At 43.5% G+C, this 16,232-nt stretch overlaps 1 protein-coding gene across 1 annotated transcript in view; it reads left to right on the top strand.

Moving 5' to 3' along the window:
* Window positions 1–16,232, top strand: part of nexmifb (neurite extension and migration factor b) — a 341,266-nt gene that overhangs the window by 283,659 nt on the left and 41,375 nt on the right. Inside the window, exon 2 of the mRNA XM_055644134.1 lies at window positions 11,604–11,728. The gene's annotated coding sequence lies outside the window, so the exon portion shown is untranslated. The remainder of the gene's footprint in view (window positions 1–11,603; window positions 11,729–16,232) is intronic.

Here is a 16,232-nt window from a genome sequence, read left to right as displayed (position 1 = left end):
CCCTTGTTATCCACGGATGCGCTACCTTCCCTGATTTATTCTTTTGCCAAACTGGGATGAAGAATTGTTGTAGTTCATCCATGCAGTCTTTAAATGTCTTCCATTGTGTATCCACCGTCAACCCTTTAAGAATTAATTGCCAGTCAATCTTAGCCAATTCACGTCTCATACCCTCAAAGTTCCCTTTCTTTAAGTTCAGAACCATTGTTTCTGAATTAACAATGTCACTCTCCATCCTAATGAAGAACTCAACCATATTATGGTCACTCTTGCCCAAGGGGGCACGCACAACAAGACTGCTAGCTAACCCTTCCTCATTACTCAATACCCAGCCTAGAATAGCCTGCTCTCTCGTTGGTTCCTCTGCATGTTGGTTTAGAAAACAATCCCGCATACATTACAAGAAATCCTCTTCCTCAGCACCCCTGCCAATTTGATTCACCCAATCTATATGTAGATTGAAGTCACCCATTATAACTGTTTTACCTTTGTTGCACGCATTTCTAATTTCCTGTTTGATGCCATCCCCAACTTCACTACTACTGCTAGGTGACCTGTACACAACATCCACTATCATTTTCGGCCCCTTAGTGTTTCGCAGCTCTACCCATACCGATTCCACATCCTCCAAGCAAATGTCCTTCTTTTCCATTGTGTTAATCTCCTCTCTAACCAGCAACGCTACCCCACCTCCTTTTCCTTTCTGTCTATCCCTCCTGAATATTGAATTTCCCTGGATGTTCAGCTCCCAGCCTTGGTCACCCTGGAGCCATGTCTCCGTGATCCCAACTATATCATAATCATTAATAGCTATCTGCACATTCAACTGATCCACCTTATTACGAATGCTCCTTGAATTGAGACACAAAGCCTTCAGGCTTGTTTTTACAATGCTCTTACCCCTTATAAAATTATGTTGAAAAGTGGCCCTTTTTGATTTTTGCCCTGGATTTGTCTGCCTGCCACTTTTACTTTTCACCTTGCTACCTATTGCTTCTACCCCCATTTTACACCCCTCTGTCTCTCTGCTCACACATTTAAGAACCCCACCACCTCTTATTCTCTGTTTATTATTGTTTTCTTCTTTCCCCCCTACATGTTGGGTCTGAGTGCTTCCCTTCTCTGCCTCCTGCCTCACACACTGTCTACTAGCTTTCTCTATTTGAGTCCCTCCCCACAACCGTTCTAGTTTAAAGTCTCCGCAGTAGCCTTTGCAAATCTCCCCGCCAGGATATTGGTCCCTCTCGGGTTCAAGTGCAACCCGTCCTTTTTGTACAGGTCGCACCTTCCACAAAAGAGGTCCCAATGATCCAGAAACTTGAATCCGTGACCTCTGCACCAGTCCTTCAGCCACGCATTTATCCTCCACCTCGCTCCATTCCTACTCTCACTGTCGCGTGGCACAGGCAGTAATCCCGAGAATGTTACCTTTGCAGTCCTTCTCTTTAACTCTCCTCCTAACTCCCTAAATTCTCCTTTCAGGACCTCTTCTCTTTTTCTACCTATGTCATTGGTACCTATATGTACCACGACCTCAGGCTCCTCTCCCTCCCATTTCAGGATATCTTGGACACGTTCAGACACATCACAGACCCTGACACCAGGGAGGCAAACTACCATCCGGGTCTCCTGACTGCGTCCACAGAATCGCCTATCCGACCCCCTGACTATAGAGTCCCCTATTACTACTGCCCTCCTCCCTCTTTTCCTTACCCTTCTGAGCAACAGGACCGGTCTCTGTACCGGAGGCCCGGCCGCTGTTGCTACCCCCAGGTAGGCTGTCCACCCCACCCGTACTCAAACAGGAGTACTTATTGTCAAGGTGTACAGCCACCGGGGTACTCTCTAGACCCTGCCTGTGCCCCTTGCATCCTAACTGTGACCCACTTGCCTGCCTCCCGTGGTCTTGGAGTGACCACCTCCCTGTAACTCCTCCCAATGACCTCCTCGCTCTCCCTGACCAGACGGAGGTCATCGAGCTGCTGCTCCAGGTTCCTAATACGGTCCCTTAGGAGCCCCATCTCGACGCACCTGGCGCAGATGTGGACGGCTGGAGGGCTATCAGATTCCTTGACCTCCCACATCTGACATCCAGAACAGTAAACTGCCCTGGCCCTCATTCTCCCCTCTTACCTAGGATACAATACAACGTACAATACATACAATACAAACTGCTACAATACAATCAGCAGGGTCCGACTTGGCTGGATTAAGGAGTATTAGTAAAACGGAGAGGTTGGACACATTTGGATTGTTTTCTCTAGAATGCCGGAGATTGATGGGACACTTGATAAAAGTATAAACAAATATGAGATGCACAGCTAGACTATCCAGCTGGAACCTTTATCCCAGGGTGGACACGTCAAAAGGTAGAGGGCATAGATTTAAGGTTAGATCACAGTTCACTCACTCATGGCCTGTGGACTCACAGTTCACTCATTCCTTTTAAATGGCTTTTTTTTCATTTCTGTAAACCCTTGTTAATTCCAATAATAATGGCGCTGTGTGTAAAAAGGCAATTTGAAGATCAAGATTTATTCTGTCGGATGGGGAATAGTGTGTTGCTGTCGACGGCTAATTTGGACCTTGTGATCCGCCAGACAGCTGAAGACAGGAGCTCACCAGGAAGATTTCAGAGACTTGTCCAAGCACAGTTGGCAGCCTGAGCCCAATTAGTTCCTCAATCAGGCCCCCCTCTTATTTTCAGTCAACTAAAATGTCCGGGTCCCAGGATTGCATCTATCCCAGGCCAAGTAATTATTCACTCGGCAAAGACATTTAGCCTTTGAGAGCACTGCTGTTGTACAATTCTTGCCCTATTTGATAAAGTGAATTTTGTACATTTGATAAAATTGCAGTCAATGCATTCTCACATATTGGAACATCTCAAGTGCACATTTCAATCTGCATTGGTTGTATTTGTGGTGATGAAAGGCTTTCCAAAATATATTGCAGTGACTCATTCTTAGGAAACAGAGCAAGAGCAATAATTGTTGCCTGTCCCCAGTTGCCCTTCAGAACGTGATGGTGGGCTTCCTCTTGGACCATTTCAGAAGTACAATCAAGCTGCCTCACATTGCAGGAAGATAGTGAGTTGTCTCGGCAACATTAAAGGACGAGTCCCGGTCAGTCCGTCTCTCGGAAGTGATGTTAACCAACTGCTGGAGATCACAATGTTAGGAGACAGCGGTGTAAATTCCTTCAGTGTGTGGAGGGGGATGCTACACAGTGCACTTTATTCATGGATCTAGAAGGGTCTCGATCCGAAATGTTGCCTATTTCCTTCGCTCCACAGATGCTGCCTCATCCGCTGAGTTTCTCCTGCTTGCTTTTGGAGACCTGAAATAAAATGTGTTTGAAATATAGAATATAGAACAGTGCAGTGTAGGAAGGAACTGCAGTTGCTGGTTTAAACCGAAGATAGATAGATACAAAATGCTGGAGTAACTCAGCAGGACAGGCAGCATCTCTGGATAGAAGGACTGGGTGACATTTCAGGTCAAGACGTCTGCAGAAGGGTCACGCTGAGTTACTCCAACATTTTGTGGCTTATCTTCATAGAACAGTACTGCACAAGGGCAGGCTCTTCAGCCCACGACATCCATGGCAAACATGAAGCCTAGACCATCACTTATCTACCCGTGCATAATCCATATTTCTCCATTCCCAGCTTATTCAAAAATATCTTAAATGCCTCTATCGTTCCTGCCTCAACCATTAACCTGGGCAACACGCTCCAGGCACTCACCGCCCACAGTGTCAAGAAAGGTTTGCCCCGCACATCAGGGTGGCAGAGTGGCTCAGTGGTAGAGTCGCTGCCTCACAGTAGCAGAGACTTGGGTTCGATCCCCACTATGGGTGCTGTCTGTGTGGAGTTTACACGTTCTCCCCGTGACCGCATGGGTTTTATCCGGGTGATCCGATTTCCTCCCACATTCTAAAGATATGCGGTTTTGTAGGGTAATTGGCTTCTGTAAATAGCCCGTAGTGTGTAGCACAGAACCAGTGTATGGGTGATGACTGGTTGATGCATAAGGGCCTGTTTACACTCTGTATCTCTAAACTTTGCTAAACATCTCCTTTCAGCTTTCACCTTACAACCTATGCCCTCTAGTATTTGATTTTTCCATCCTTGGACAAAGGTTCTGACGGAATAATATGGTCAATAAATACCTGAATGAGATGCCTAGCGTAACATTTAATATCTGACTTATAAATCGATGTGATTCTAATAAAGCTACTGTCGTTCAGGTACTAATCCAGCCGAACGCAGCTTGAGCGCCCGGCCCGAACGCAGCCAAGTGCAGCCGAGCTCTGCCTGTACCGCATTCTGGCTGTTCCGTATCCTGCGCAATGCCGCCGGCACGGGCGCGCACCGTCTGTGAACACGTTTAAGAAAGAACTACAGATGCTGGAAAAATGGAAAGTAGACAAAAATGTCGGAGAAGCTGAGACGGGTGAGACATGCAAGGATTGCATGAGGCTGCCTCACCCGCTGAGTTTCCTCAGCATTTCTGTCTACCTTCTGTGAACACGTGATTTGATGCCTGCCATCTGGGGCGGGATGGGAGCGGGACCCATGTGTACACGTGATAGATGTGGCCCACCATCCGCTCACAGGCATGCGTCCCGTCCTGGCCCCTATGCAGAACAAGTCGACCCCTGTACTAATCACATTTTTGGCATTTTCAGTATCTGTAAGAAAATAATGAGTTATTATAAATTATAGTAGCCTCTTGACTTCATACGTGGCTTTTTACTGATAAGAATGGCTCATTTGTATCATTTTAGTACTAAAATACTCAGCACAACAGCATAATAAAATTATTCACATCTCGGCTCTTGAACGGAACACCCATTATATCTTCAATTTTTCTCTCATGCTACAGTTAAGTAGTGGTAATACGCTTGTGGATTTACAGTAGTGTGGAACTGAAGGATTAGGCTGTTGGGCTGATGGATGAGACCTACCAATCTTTCTGTCAAGTAGCTTATCTTCCATTCGACACCACTGTACACCCACGCACCCCTTATAGTTTAAACATCGGGAGTGACAAACCTGTCACTCTTTTGCTTCATCTGACGTTATTTAAGATCAGCTTTTAAAGCAGGTATTATACAGAGAGTGGTTAATTTTCAAACGGGGGCACTTTGACAAATACATATCGCAATGCATGCTCTTTCACTTAGTCCCAGTGTGTTGATAGCCTGAAACCAACTGAAGCTCTTTGAGGTTCTCTCCAGCCTTTTTTACATCACCCACCATGACACTTCACTTTTAAATAATCGTTCTAAGGCTGCATTTGCCACACGTGATTTCAAGTGGGACAAGTAGCTCCAAAAACTGTGGTTGGGGATCTCAAAATTGGAATCATCTTACATGAGATTGTAGCTTCATATTTTGTGCCAGAAGTATGTAAAACTCAGATCATGTAATTTGTCCTTTCATTGGACTTCCGCTGCCACCAGAACACCACAACTGCTCCTTACCAGAGCACCACGGAACCAAATTAAGCTTGCTTAGATATCTCTCCACAGAATCTAACCAGCAATGATTAAAGTGACATTCCCCTGGGAACAACATACTCGTGGTTCTAAATTCGGGCACATTTTGGGATTGTGTAGGGAATGCCGTTATGAGAACACCATTATCATACAGAATTCCTTAATGAGGGTGCAAGATCTCTCACTACCTATATTAATCAGGAAAATATATTTTAAAATGACAGGCGACTTAGAGCATCACTTCTACATGATCATTCAGTGATCTATACAGACCTCAACTCCTATTGTGTGCCAGTTCCGCATAACCTTCAATTCTCCGATCTTTCAATGATTTATCTATCTTCACCTTAAAAATATCCAATTACCTGATCACCTCCATGGTGAGGACAGAGAATGCCAGAGATTCACCACTCATTTGCAGTCTCCCGCCAATTAGATACAGCCTTTTTGACTCCTCTTACGAAAGTACATGACCCAACATTAAACTTCATCGACATGCTTTAACTAAATTCACCATTGCCGAATCACAATGTCCTCCACACATGTCCTTCCGCCAGTTTTCACGTTATCCTTCCGAGACCAGATTTGGCAGTTTGAGCGAGGAAATTCACGTTAGAGAAATGGATCAGCAACTGACCTGGGATGTCAGGACCTTGTGAAGAAAGACACTGAGACTGCTAGATTTAGAAGATTGGCAAAATTCTTAAGGGGTTGGACAGCTAGATGGAAGATTCCCGATGTTGGGGAAGTCCACCAGGGGTCACAGCATGGGATAAGGGGGAAATCCTTTAGAAACGAGATGATGGACTTTTTTCAGGAGTGGTGAATGTTTGCCACAGGGGGTAGTTGAGGCCTTATATTTAAGAGGGAGTTAGATGTGGCCCTTCAAACGGCAGATGGAATCAGCCATTCAGTTTGAATGGCGGTCCAGGCTCGAAGGGACGAATGGCCTCCTCCTGCACCTAATTTCTATGTTTCTATGACCCTTCTTCAAACGGATGGAAACCTTTAGTTTCCTCCTCCAGGTTATTAATGTAAAAAGTAAACTGTTCATGACATGAGGTCAACCACTGGTTATATCAGTCCAACCCAAAGATAACCAATGTATTCAAACTCCTTCTTCTCTAGTTGACAACGAATTTTCAATCCATGCTAACACACCTCCGCCAAATTCCTTGGCCTCTTAGTTTATGTCCATCTTTTTGGTCCATCTTATTTTTGAATCTTGTCAAATGCCTTTTGGAAAAGTACAACATCTACACAAATATTTCTCTATCATTCCCTCAAAGAACTTGAACAATTCCTTTTCTCAAATATGATTTATCTTTCATAAAGCCTTGTTAACTCGGTTTTATTACGTTTATCATTTCTATTTGATTACTTATTTCCACGTTGATTATGTTAACTTCTCTTCTATGCCACCCTTTTTAGAACACATTAAGCATCTGTCTGTAGGGCTCAGTGGAGATTTGAAGTGGAAATCCTCCTGCATTTTAAGCAAGAACTGTAAACCCTGAATCAAAATAGAAAGTCCTGATTTGGAGTTCCTTGGTCACAGATGTATGTGATACAGAAAGGCAAGCTTGCCTAGCTTAAGCACAGGACAAAAGAAAGATTTGGTTTATTGACGGGGAGGAGAAAAATAAAGGTCAAATTGCAGAAAAAGTACAGATTGGTTCCTGGGCAAGGGCTTTGGTGCATTAATGCAACCTGGCAGGTGCTGGACAAACCAGTTACGCCTGCCTCGCTTATTGCCTTTGCCATTGGGCAGATATGCATCTAATCTCTCTGCACACAGAGTACATTTCTGCTGCTGTGTAATATGAGGCGGATCCGAGCGGAACTTTCCCACAGATCACCGCAAGTCATTTTTTTAACAAAGGGGCCACATAACTAACATTAAAATAATTGGGAAGTCTATTTTGATCAACTGTTAGAAAGGAAAATAATATGGTGAACGTAAGTAAGGCACTAGTTCTGATAACAAGTGGAAGTTAACCCATGATTTGACAAATTTGGTTATTTCTCCAATGAGAACAATTCTTTGACCTATTTTGTAGTCCAGTTACATTGGTACATGAGTGAATGGCTGGTTCATTGAGACAAATGCTCTGGGTTCAATATGAAGGTGACTAAGTAAAGATGGTTTAGTTATGTTTGGGTCACACAAACTTCAAAAAGGGGAGACCTAGCCAGAGTTCCTGCTCATAATTCTAATGTGCTTCCAAACGCTGGTGTTCAAATCTCTGAAGACTTAAAATCACGTTCAAGTCAAGTCAAGAGAGTTTATTGTCATGTGTCCCGGATAGAACAATGAAATTCTTGCTTGCTGCAGCACAACAGGATATTGTAAGCAAAAATACAGAGCAGTTCAGTTCAATATACACATAAATAACAGATAAAGTGCAATAGGTTGTTACAGTTCAGAGTCTGTTTGTTGGCGAGTTTAATAGCCTGATGGCTGTGGGGAAGTAGCTGTTCCTGAACCTGGATGTTACAGATTTCAGGCTCATGTACCTTCTACCTGATGGTAGCGGAGAGATGAGTGTGTGGCCAGGATGTTGTGGGTCCTTGATGATGTTAGCTGCCTTTTTGAGGCAGCGACTGCGATAGATCCCTTCAATGGTGGGGACGTCAGAGCCGATGATGGACTGGGCAGTGGTTACAACTTTCTACATCCTTTTCCGCTCCTGGACCCTCAGGTTGCTGAACCAAGCCGCAACCGGTCAGCATGCTCTCTACTGTGCACCTGTAGAAGTTGGAGTGAGTTCCCTTTGATATGCCGACTCTCCGTAATCTTCTCAGGAAGTAGAGGCGCTGATGTGCTTTCTTTATGATTGCATCAGTGTGCTGGGATCGGAAAAGATCTTCGGAAATGCTCACGCCCAGGAATTTGAAGTTCTTGACCCTTTCCACCGTCGACGAGGGAATTGAATGCAATATCTCCAAGTTTGCGGACGACACTAAGCTGGGGGGCAGTGTTAGCTGTGAGGAGGATGCTAGGAGGCTGCAAGGTGACTTGGGTAGGCTGGGTGAGTGGGCAAATGCATGGCAGATGCAGTATAATGTGGATAAATGTGAGGTTATCCACTTTGGTGGCAAAAACAGGAAAGTGGATTATTATCTGAATGGTGGCTGATTAGGAAAGGGGGAGATGCAACGAGACCTGGGTGTCATGGTACACCAGTCATTAAAAGTAGGCATGTAGGTGCAGCAGGCAGTGAAGAAGGCGAATGGTATGTTAGCATTCATAGCAAAAGGATTTGAGTATAAGAGCTGGGAGGTTCTACTGTAGTTGTACAGGGTCTTGGTGAGACCACACCTGGAGTATTGCGTACAGTTTTGGTCTCCTAATCTGAGGAAAGACATTCTTGCCATAGAGGGAGTACAGAGAAGGTTCACCAGACTAATTCCTGGGATGTCAGGACTTTCATATGAAGAAAGACTGGATAGACTCGGTTTGTACTCGCTAGAATTTAGAAGATTGAGGGGGGATCTTATAGAAACTTACAAAATTTTAAAGGGGTTGGACAGGCTAGATGCAGGAAGATTGTTCCCGATGTTGGGGAAGTCCAGAACAAGGGGTCACAGTTTAAGGATAAGGGGGAAATCTTTTAGGACCGAGATGAGGAAAACTTTTTTCACACACAGAGAGTGGTGAATCTCTGGAATTCTCTCCCGCAGAAGGTAGTTGAGGCCAGTTCATTGGCTATATTTAAGAGGGAGTTAGATGTGGCCCTTGTGGCTAAAGGGATCAGGGGGTATGGAGAGAAGGCAGGTACAGGATACTGAGTTGGATGATCAGCCATGGTCATATTGAATGGCGGTGCAGGCTTGAAGGGCCGAATGGCCTACTCCAGCACCTATTTTCTATGTTTCCATGTCCCCATCCTACCCCTTCCAAAGTCCACAATCAGTTCCTTGGTTTTGCTGGTGTTGAGAGCCATGCTGCTGCTGGGACTGCCTTCTTTTGGATGAGATGGTAAGTTGAGGCCCCTTCAATAAAACTATCCCAAGGCACTGTTTGAAGAGCAGTGTTCTAACAAAAATTTAACCCTCAGAATATTTCTAAACTGGTTATCTGGTGATTATCAGAATGTTTTTTGTGAGTTTTGCTATTCACAATTTGGTTGCCACGTTTCCTGTTTCATTAATAATGAAGATAGACAGAAAATGCTGGAGTAATTCAGCAGGATAGGGATAGGTGACATTTTGGGTCGAGATCCTTCTTCAGACTGATTGTCATGGGAGATGGAGATAAGGAAGGCTAAAGTGTGAAAACAAGACATTAATAGAGAAGAAGGTCATAGAGTCGGCGAGCAGGAGGAATCACAGGGGGAGCAGCGAGAGAGGATGTTGCAGAACTCTCGTTGGAGAGAGGAGGAGAACTTCTTCAAACTAGACATACCTTGAGGAGATTTCGCAGTGGAGCAGACGAGATGTGTAGGAAGGAACTGCAGATGCTGGTTGACCGCAGTTGACTGAATGTACAACAATTAGGGCAGCCAGCCAGAAAGGAGATGATTAGTAAAGGGGCTGTCCCACTGCGGTGACCTAATTGGCGGTGACCTAATAGAAGAGTTTAGGAGAGTGTGAAAAAATGTCACGTTGAAGTCCTCCTTCGCCTCCGACCTTCGACTATGTTGAAGACTATCTACGACTACCTTCGACTAGCCTCGATTACCTACAAATAACATGCCAACCTACTTCAACTAAACCTACGAGTAAAAAAAGTATCGATTTTTTCCATGGCAACCTTTTTTTGCTTTCGGAGATTTTTCAACATGTTGAAAAATATGCTGCGACCCAGCTGTGTTCTCGAGTACGCGGGGACTACTCTCGAGCACGAAGGAGAGTTACAAAGACCTCCTCGTCGACCTCGTGTCGACCATGCTGCGAGTGTGAGTCGAGGGCAAACTCATCTGAACTCGCGGATTCCGTCACCGTAGTGGGACAGCCCCTTTAATTCCTCCCTCGATCAAATTTGAGGACCACGCATCGTTGTGATTGAGGCTCATTTCATGCAGGATTTATAAGTGATTACTCTCCACTCACTGCTTCTTTCTCTGGTGAACTTATCCTGCTTTTGATGGCAGACGTTGCTTTAGTCTCTACTTCCTCTATTTTTCAAATAGATTGCTTTCGACTAACTTGACTTTTGCTGAATAATATACATTTTGGTTTGTCATTTATCCCATTCAGCTTCGAGTGTTGGCTAATGCATTGGTGGCAATAAATACAGTAGTCTTGAGAATTAAAATACTTCAATGGCTATAAAATGTTTTTGGACACACTGGAATTACATAAAGGCAAGTCATTCTTTCCTTTGTATGGATTGTGAATGCTTGGTCTTCGCTACAATAGCTTGCATTCAAATATCCATTCAACGCCCACTGTATGAGTACACTTGTGAATAATAACTACTTAGTTAAAGCTCAGAATTGTACACCAAAAGCTGTTTGCTCATACAACATGCATCGTGGAACTTGCAATAAAATTAAAATGATAAGGATTTCTACAGATAGAATAACAAATGCAAGTTGCAATTAATGTCTTTGTGAATGATTGATTGTGAAAATGTAGACTGCAAGCTTTGATTGTTAAAACATAGACCCAAATCTAAAAACATTTGCTTTCAGAAAAACATGAAAGCAAAAGAACTGAAAAATACTGATTTATTTTTCCAAAAAAGAAAATTCACCTTTCCATGATTGCTGAATTCTAATCTCCCCTCTTACATTAATATCTCCTAAAAAAAAAGCAACCATCATGGAACTAAATTTATTCATTTCAGATATCAGTGCATTTTCAGTCTGTTCATTCTGAAGATGCAATGCTTCTAATTACATAGGTAATGATTTTGCTAACAGTGGACATATTAAACCTTGGGTCCTGTTCTTCCTCAGTTTATATATCAAAACAACGCTCAAAAACATTTCTTTCAACTAAAATAGATGAGGTAGTGATCCAACTTGTGGTAAATATTTGCCCTAGCTTCTATTGTTAAATTTTCGGATGAGATGATTTTCTTTCTCTCTCAGCCATTGCAGATGTGTAGTTCCTGTGGAGTTCAATGAAATATATTTTATGTATTACAGTCTGGCTGGGAACAGTGACTAATGGAATAAGGAACAACAGACAAAATTTATGGATGAACAGCAAGAAAAAGACTTGGATGCGCGGAGCCACAAAACAGCACAACCCTACTGGGTCAATGAAGAAGGTGAGCGATGGGTTACAAATGGACAACACAGTGGCACAGCGGCAGAGCTACTGCCTTACAGCGCTAGAGATCCGTCCAATCCTGACTACAGGTTCTTGTCACGCTAGAGGCAGGAAACATGTTCCTGATGTTGGGGGAGTCCAGATCCAGGGGCCACAGTTTAAGAATAAGGGGTAAGCCATTTAGAACGGAGACAAGGAAAAACTTTTTCTCACAGAGTTGTGAGCCTGTGGAATTCTCTGCCTCAGAGGGCGGTGGAGGCCGGTTCGCTGGATACTTTCAAGAGAGAGCTAGATAGGGCTCTTAAAGATAGCAGAGTCAGGGAATATGGGGAGAAGGCAGGAACAGGGTACTGATTGGGGATGATCAACCATGATCACCTTGAATGGCAGTGCTGGCTCGAAGGGCCAAATGGCCTACTCCTGCACCTATTGTCTATTGTCTATTGTCTGTATGGAGTTTGGCCCCGTAACCTGCGTGGGTTTTCTCCGAGATCTTCGTTTTCCTCCCACACTCCAAAGACATACAGCTCTGTAAATTAATTGGCTTGGTACAAATGTAAAATTGTCCCTAGTGTGTGTGGGGTAGTGTTGTTGTGCGGGGATCGCTGGTCGGTGCAGACTTGGTGGGCCGAAGAGCCTGCTTCCGCGCTGTATAACCAAACTAAACTATAAACTAAACACTAACTTGACTCAGTATTTTTGATTAAATTATTTATGAATTTTGCCTTTGACATTGTGAAATTAACATGGAGCATGGTAGACACAAAATGGTGGAGAAACTCAGCGGGTGAGGCAGCGTCTATGGAGAGAAGGAATTGGCGACATTTCGGGTCGAGATCCATTGGTCGTGGAAAACTCCACACAGTGCAATCCCCTTGCCTCATGAAGTCTCAACAGTTCAGGAAAGCATCCCATCACTACCTTTTCAAAGGAAATGGGCAATAAATTCTAACTTCAATAGAGATACCCGCATTCAAAGAATGAATAAAATAGCTGAAACAATCTGGCAAATCTAATTAACAGACATGAAGTAAAGCTGGGGAGTAGGGGTTTGGGGGAGTTGGGTCAGAACATTACTCCAGGACAATTTAAAGAGGAGTTCTCATCATTTAAAAACAAAGAATGAAACTGTTTCCAGTGATCTGTGATGAGAAGTGGTAACACAGAGATGAGAGTTGCCCTTTATAAAAGAAATATTTGGCACTTGGATGTTTATATCTGAATGTCCATGATTTTAATGTCCGTTACCAACATACCAAGCATAGTATGTTACCTAAAATAAACTACAGTTAGTTTTATTTGATAATGATGTGGTAAGACGGTGAACAGAGACTCTAATTCTTGTTAGCAGTGATCTAAATCAGGAAAGTCATCAATTGAAGAATAGATAGACGCAAAATGCTAGAGTAACTCAGCGGGACTGGCGGCATCTCTGGGGAGAAGAATTGGGTGATGTTTCAGGTGAAGACCCTTCTTCAGACTATCCAGAGAAGCAGCCTGTCCCGCTGAGTTACTCCAGCATTTTGTGTCTATCTTCAGTGTAAACCCAGCATCTGCAGTTCCTTCCTACACATTAAAGCATAGAGTTTGAATTAGCTTCTTGGCTGAGAAGGCTGGATAGTATATATTATTCAGTTTCTCTGGCCTTTGATGCCAATTAATCTGAATGTTCGGGAGTATGTGCTTGTCAACAAATGATCCCTTATTCTCTTGTTCACTGCAATGGCATTGTAACACCTGAAAATTAAAAACAAACTGCAGATATTTGAAATCTGAAATAGAGACAGAACATTGTAGAAATACTGGAGAGGACAGGCATCATCTGTGCAAAGAGAAACTGTATCAACACTTCAGGTTGAAGACCCTTCGTAAGAACGAACCTGTTTTCTCTCTTCACCCCCAATGTTCCATCCTGCAATCAAATTCACTTGAACACCTCCCTACCCGTTCTTGATCTCACCGTCTCCATCACAGGAGGTAGACTATCGACTGATGTCTATTATAAATCTATTCACTCCGACAACCATCTAGATTGTCTGTACCCGTTCTCACCCAGCATACATCTAACATACACGCTCCATAGATGCTGCTGCACCCGCTGAGTTTCTCCAGCTTTTTTGTTACCTTCTACAACTAACATTGGCCTGTTTCCTTTATCATTGTTACTTTTCTTGCATATTTTTCATTCATTTGTTCTATATCTCACTACATCACCGTCTCTATCTCTCGTTTCCCTTTCCACTGACTCTTAGTCTAAAGAAGGGTCTCGACCCGAAACGTCACATTCCTTTTCTCCACAGATGCTGTCTAACCCGCTGAGTTTCTCCAGCTTTTTCTGACTATCTTTGGTTTAAACCATCATCTGCAGTTCCTTCCTACACAATCCGTTAAACTTTGCCCTTCTCACCTTTATGCTAAGCCCTTTGACATTTCCACCCTGGGAGAAAAGTTCTGATTCCCTAGATGCCTCTCATAAATTTAAATACTTTGATTGGGTCTCCCTTCAACCTATGGCATTCAAGAAAAAACAATCCAAGTTTGTCCATCCTCTCCTTGTGGCTAATATTCCTGAACTCAGGCAACATTCTGGTAAATCTCCCTTTGCACCCACTCCAAATCCCTCACACCCTCCGGCATTGGGGCGACCAGAAGGGTCTCGACCCGAAACACCACATTTCCTCTGTCTGACCCGCTGAGTCTCTCCAGCGCTATGTGTCTATCTTCTCTCTTTCCCAGTTCTGGTAAAGGATCTTCAAACTGAAACATTAACACTCTTTCTCTCTCCACAGCTGCTGCCTTACCACCTGAGTATTTCCCTTTCTGTCCACAAATTCCACCCATGATTTCTAGCGGGCACCCTTAAATATAAAGATGGCCTTCCTTTCACTCTTGATAAGGCACTGGTGAACTAGGCCACATATTGTGCACCAATTGAAAGTCATAGTCAGGGCTACCAACATTGGGTAAGGGTTGAGAGTGAGAAATTGCGAGGGAGAGTAGCGACCGAGGCGGGAGTCCCCCCTCCCACCGTAGGAAGCTTTTGCATTTGTCAGCTTGAAATTGTGCAATCTGGTGCATACTGTAGCAAGTCTTTTAACTTACACTTGAATGCAATATTTATGCTTTAAATTGGATTAGCAATGAATAAGGTTAGGCAAAATCACATTCCTAATTACATTCCACAGTAGAGCCAGGCTCTGATCAACAGGTGCAGCACATGAATGACTATATTCATGTACGGAAATCAGATTGTAATTCATGCTGTTATGCATATATATAGAAAAAAAAAACAGAAACAAGGCAAGAGTCGGACTTCCATCACTGTTCTGCACAAATAAATCAATCAACCTTACCCTTTGACTATAGAAACAAGATGAAAATAATGCCACATATTCAATCGTATATGGTTCAATGAAATGAAGATATATATGTAAAACATATATATGGAAACAGGCCCTTCGGCCCACCAAGTCCACACCAACCAGCAATCTACCATGCACTAGTTGTATCCTACACCCCAGGGCCAATTTACAGAAGCCAATTAACCTACAAATCTGCACTTCTTTCGGATGTGGGTGAAACCAGAATATCCAGAGAAAACCCATGTGGTAGTAAGGCAGCAACTCTACCACTGCACCACCGTGCCACCCCATTACATTATTTTTTCTGTAATATATTTATTATGGTGTCACGTCAATAAAGTTGAACAAATGATTCTGATTTCTGCCGTTAGTTGGATAACACACATGTCCAGTCATTGTGTTTTATTGCTGGTTTTCACCTCTTCAATCTGGTCTCGACCCGAAACATCACCCATTCTTTCTCTCCAGAGATGCTGCCTGTCCTGCTGAGTTTTTCTAGTTTTTAGTGTCTATCTTCAGTTTAAACCAGCATCTACAGTTCCTTCTTACACTCTTTGTTAAGCGAAACAGGTCCTATTCTCATAATATTATTCACCTCAACCAAGTTTTTTTTTCACCTCCGTTGCTGCAGAAAATACAATCCCAGTAATCAAATCTTTCTTAAAAAAAGTGAAAAAAAAAATCCAGCCCTGCCAATATCTTCATAAATCACCTCTGGAGTCCCATTTATCTGCATTTGGTCCATATCCATATAAAAAATAACATGTTCCCTTTCCTGACTCTACCTCATAAGTACTTTAACGCTGTTATCAGAGCAAAGGGATTTTAATCTCAAGAATCAAAATGGGGAAAGTGGGGGCGATTTTGCTTAAATGTTAATTCTAAGCCCATTCAGATCTGCATGGAGTCAGAGTTATACAACATGAACATGGCTGTGCCAATTTGTCCATAATGATCAAGTTTGCCATCTGCGTCCCAGGGACTGGCTGCAGTTCCCAGATCAGCTCGCGTCCCAGGGACTGGCTGCCGTTCCCAGATCAGCTCGCGTCCCAGGAACTGGCTGCAGTTCTCAGGTCGGATCACCTGCTCCGACCCCGCGAAAACAAATTGAAAAAAAGTAGGCGTTTTTTCGGGTTGTGC

Source organism: Leucoraja erinacea, chromosome 12 (genome assembly GCF_028641065.1).
Source record: "Leucoraja erinacea ecotype New England chromosome 12, Leri_hhj_1, whole genome shotgun sequence".
NCBI lineage: Eukaryota > Metazoa > Chordata > Chondrichthyes > Rajiformes > Rajidae > Leucoraja > Leucoraja erinaceus.
Note: the sequence above shows the minus strand (reverse complement) of the source record. Positions and strands in the feature narration are given on the sequence as shown.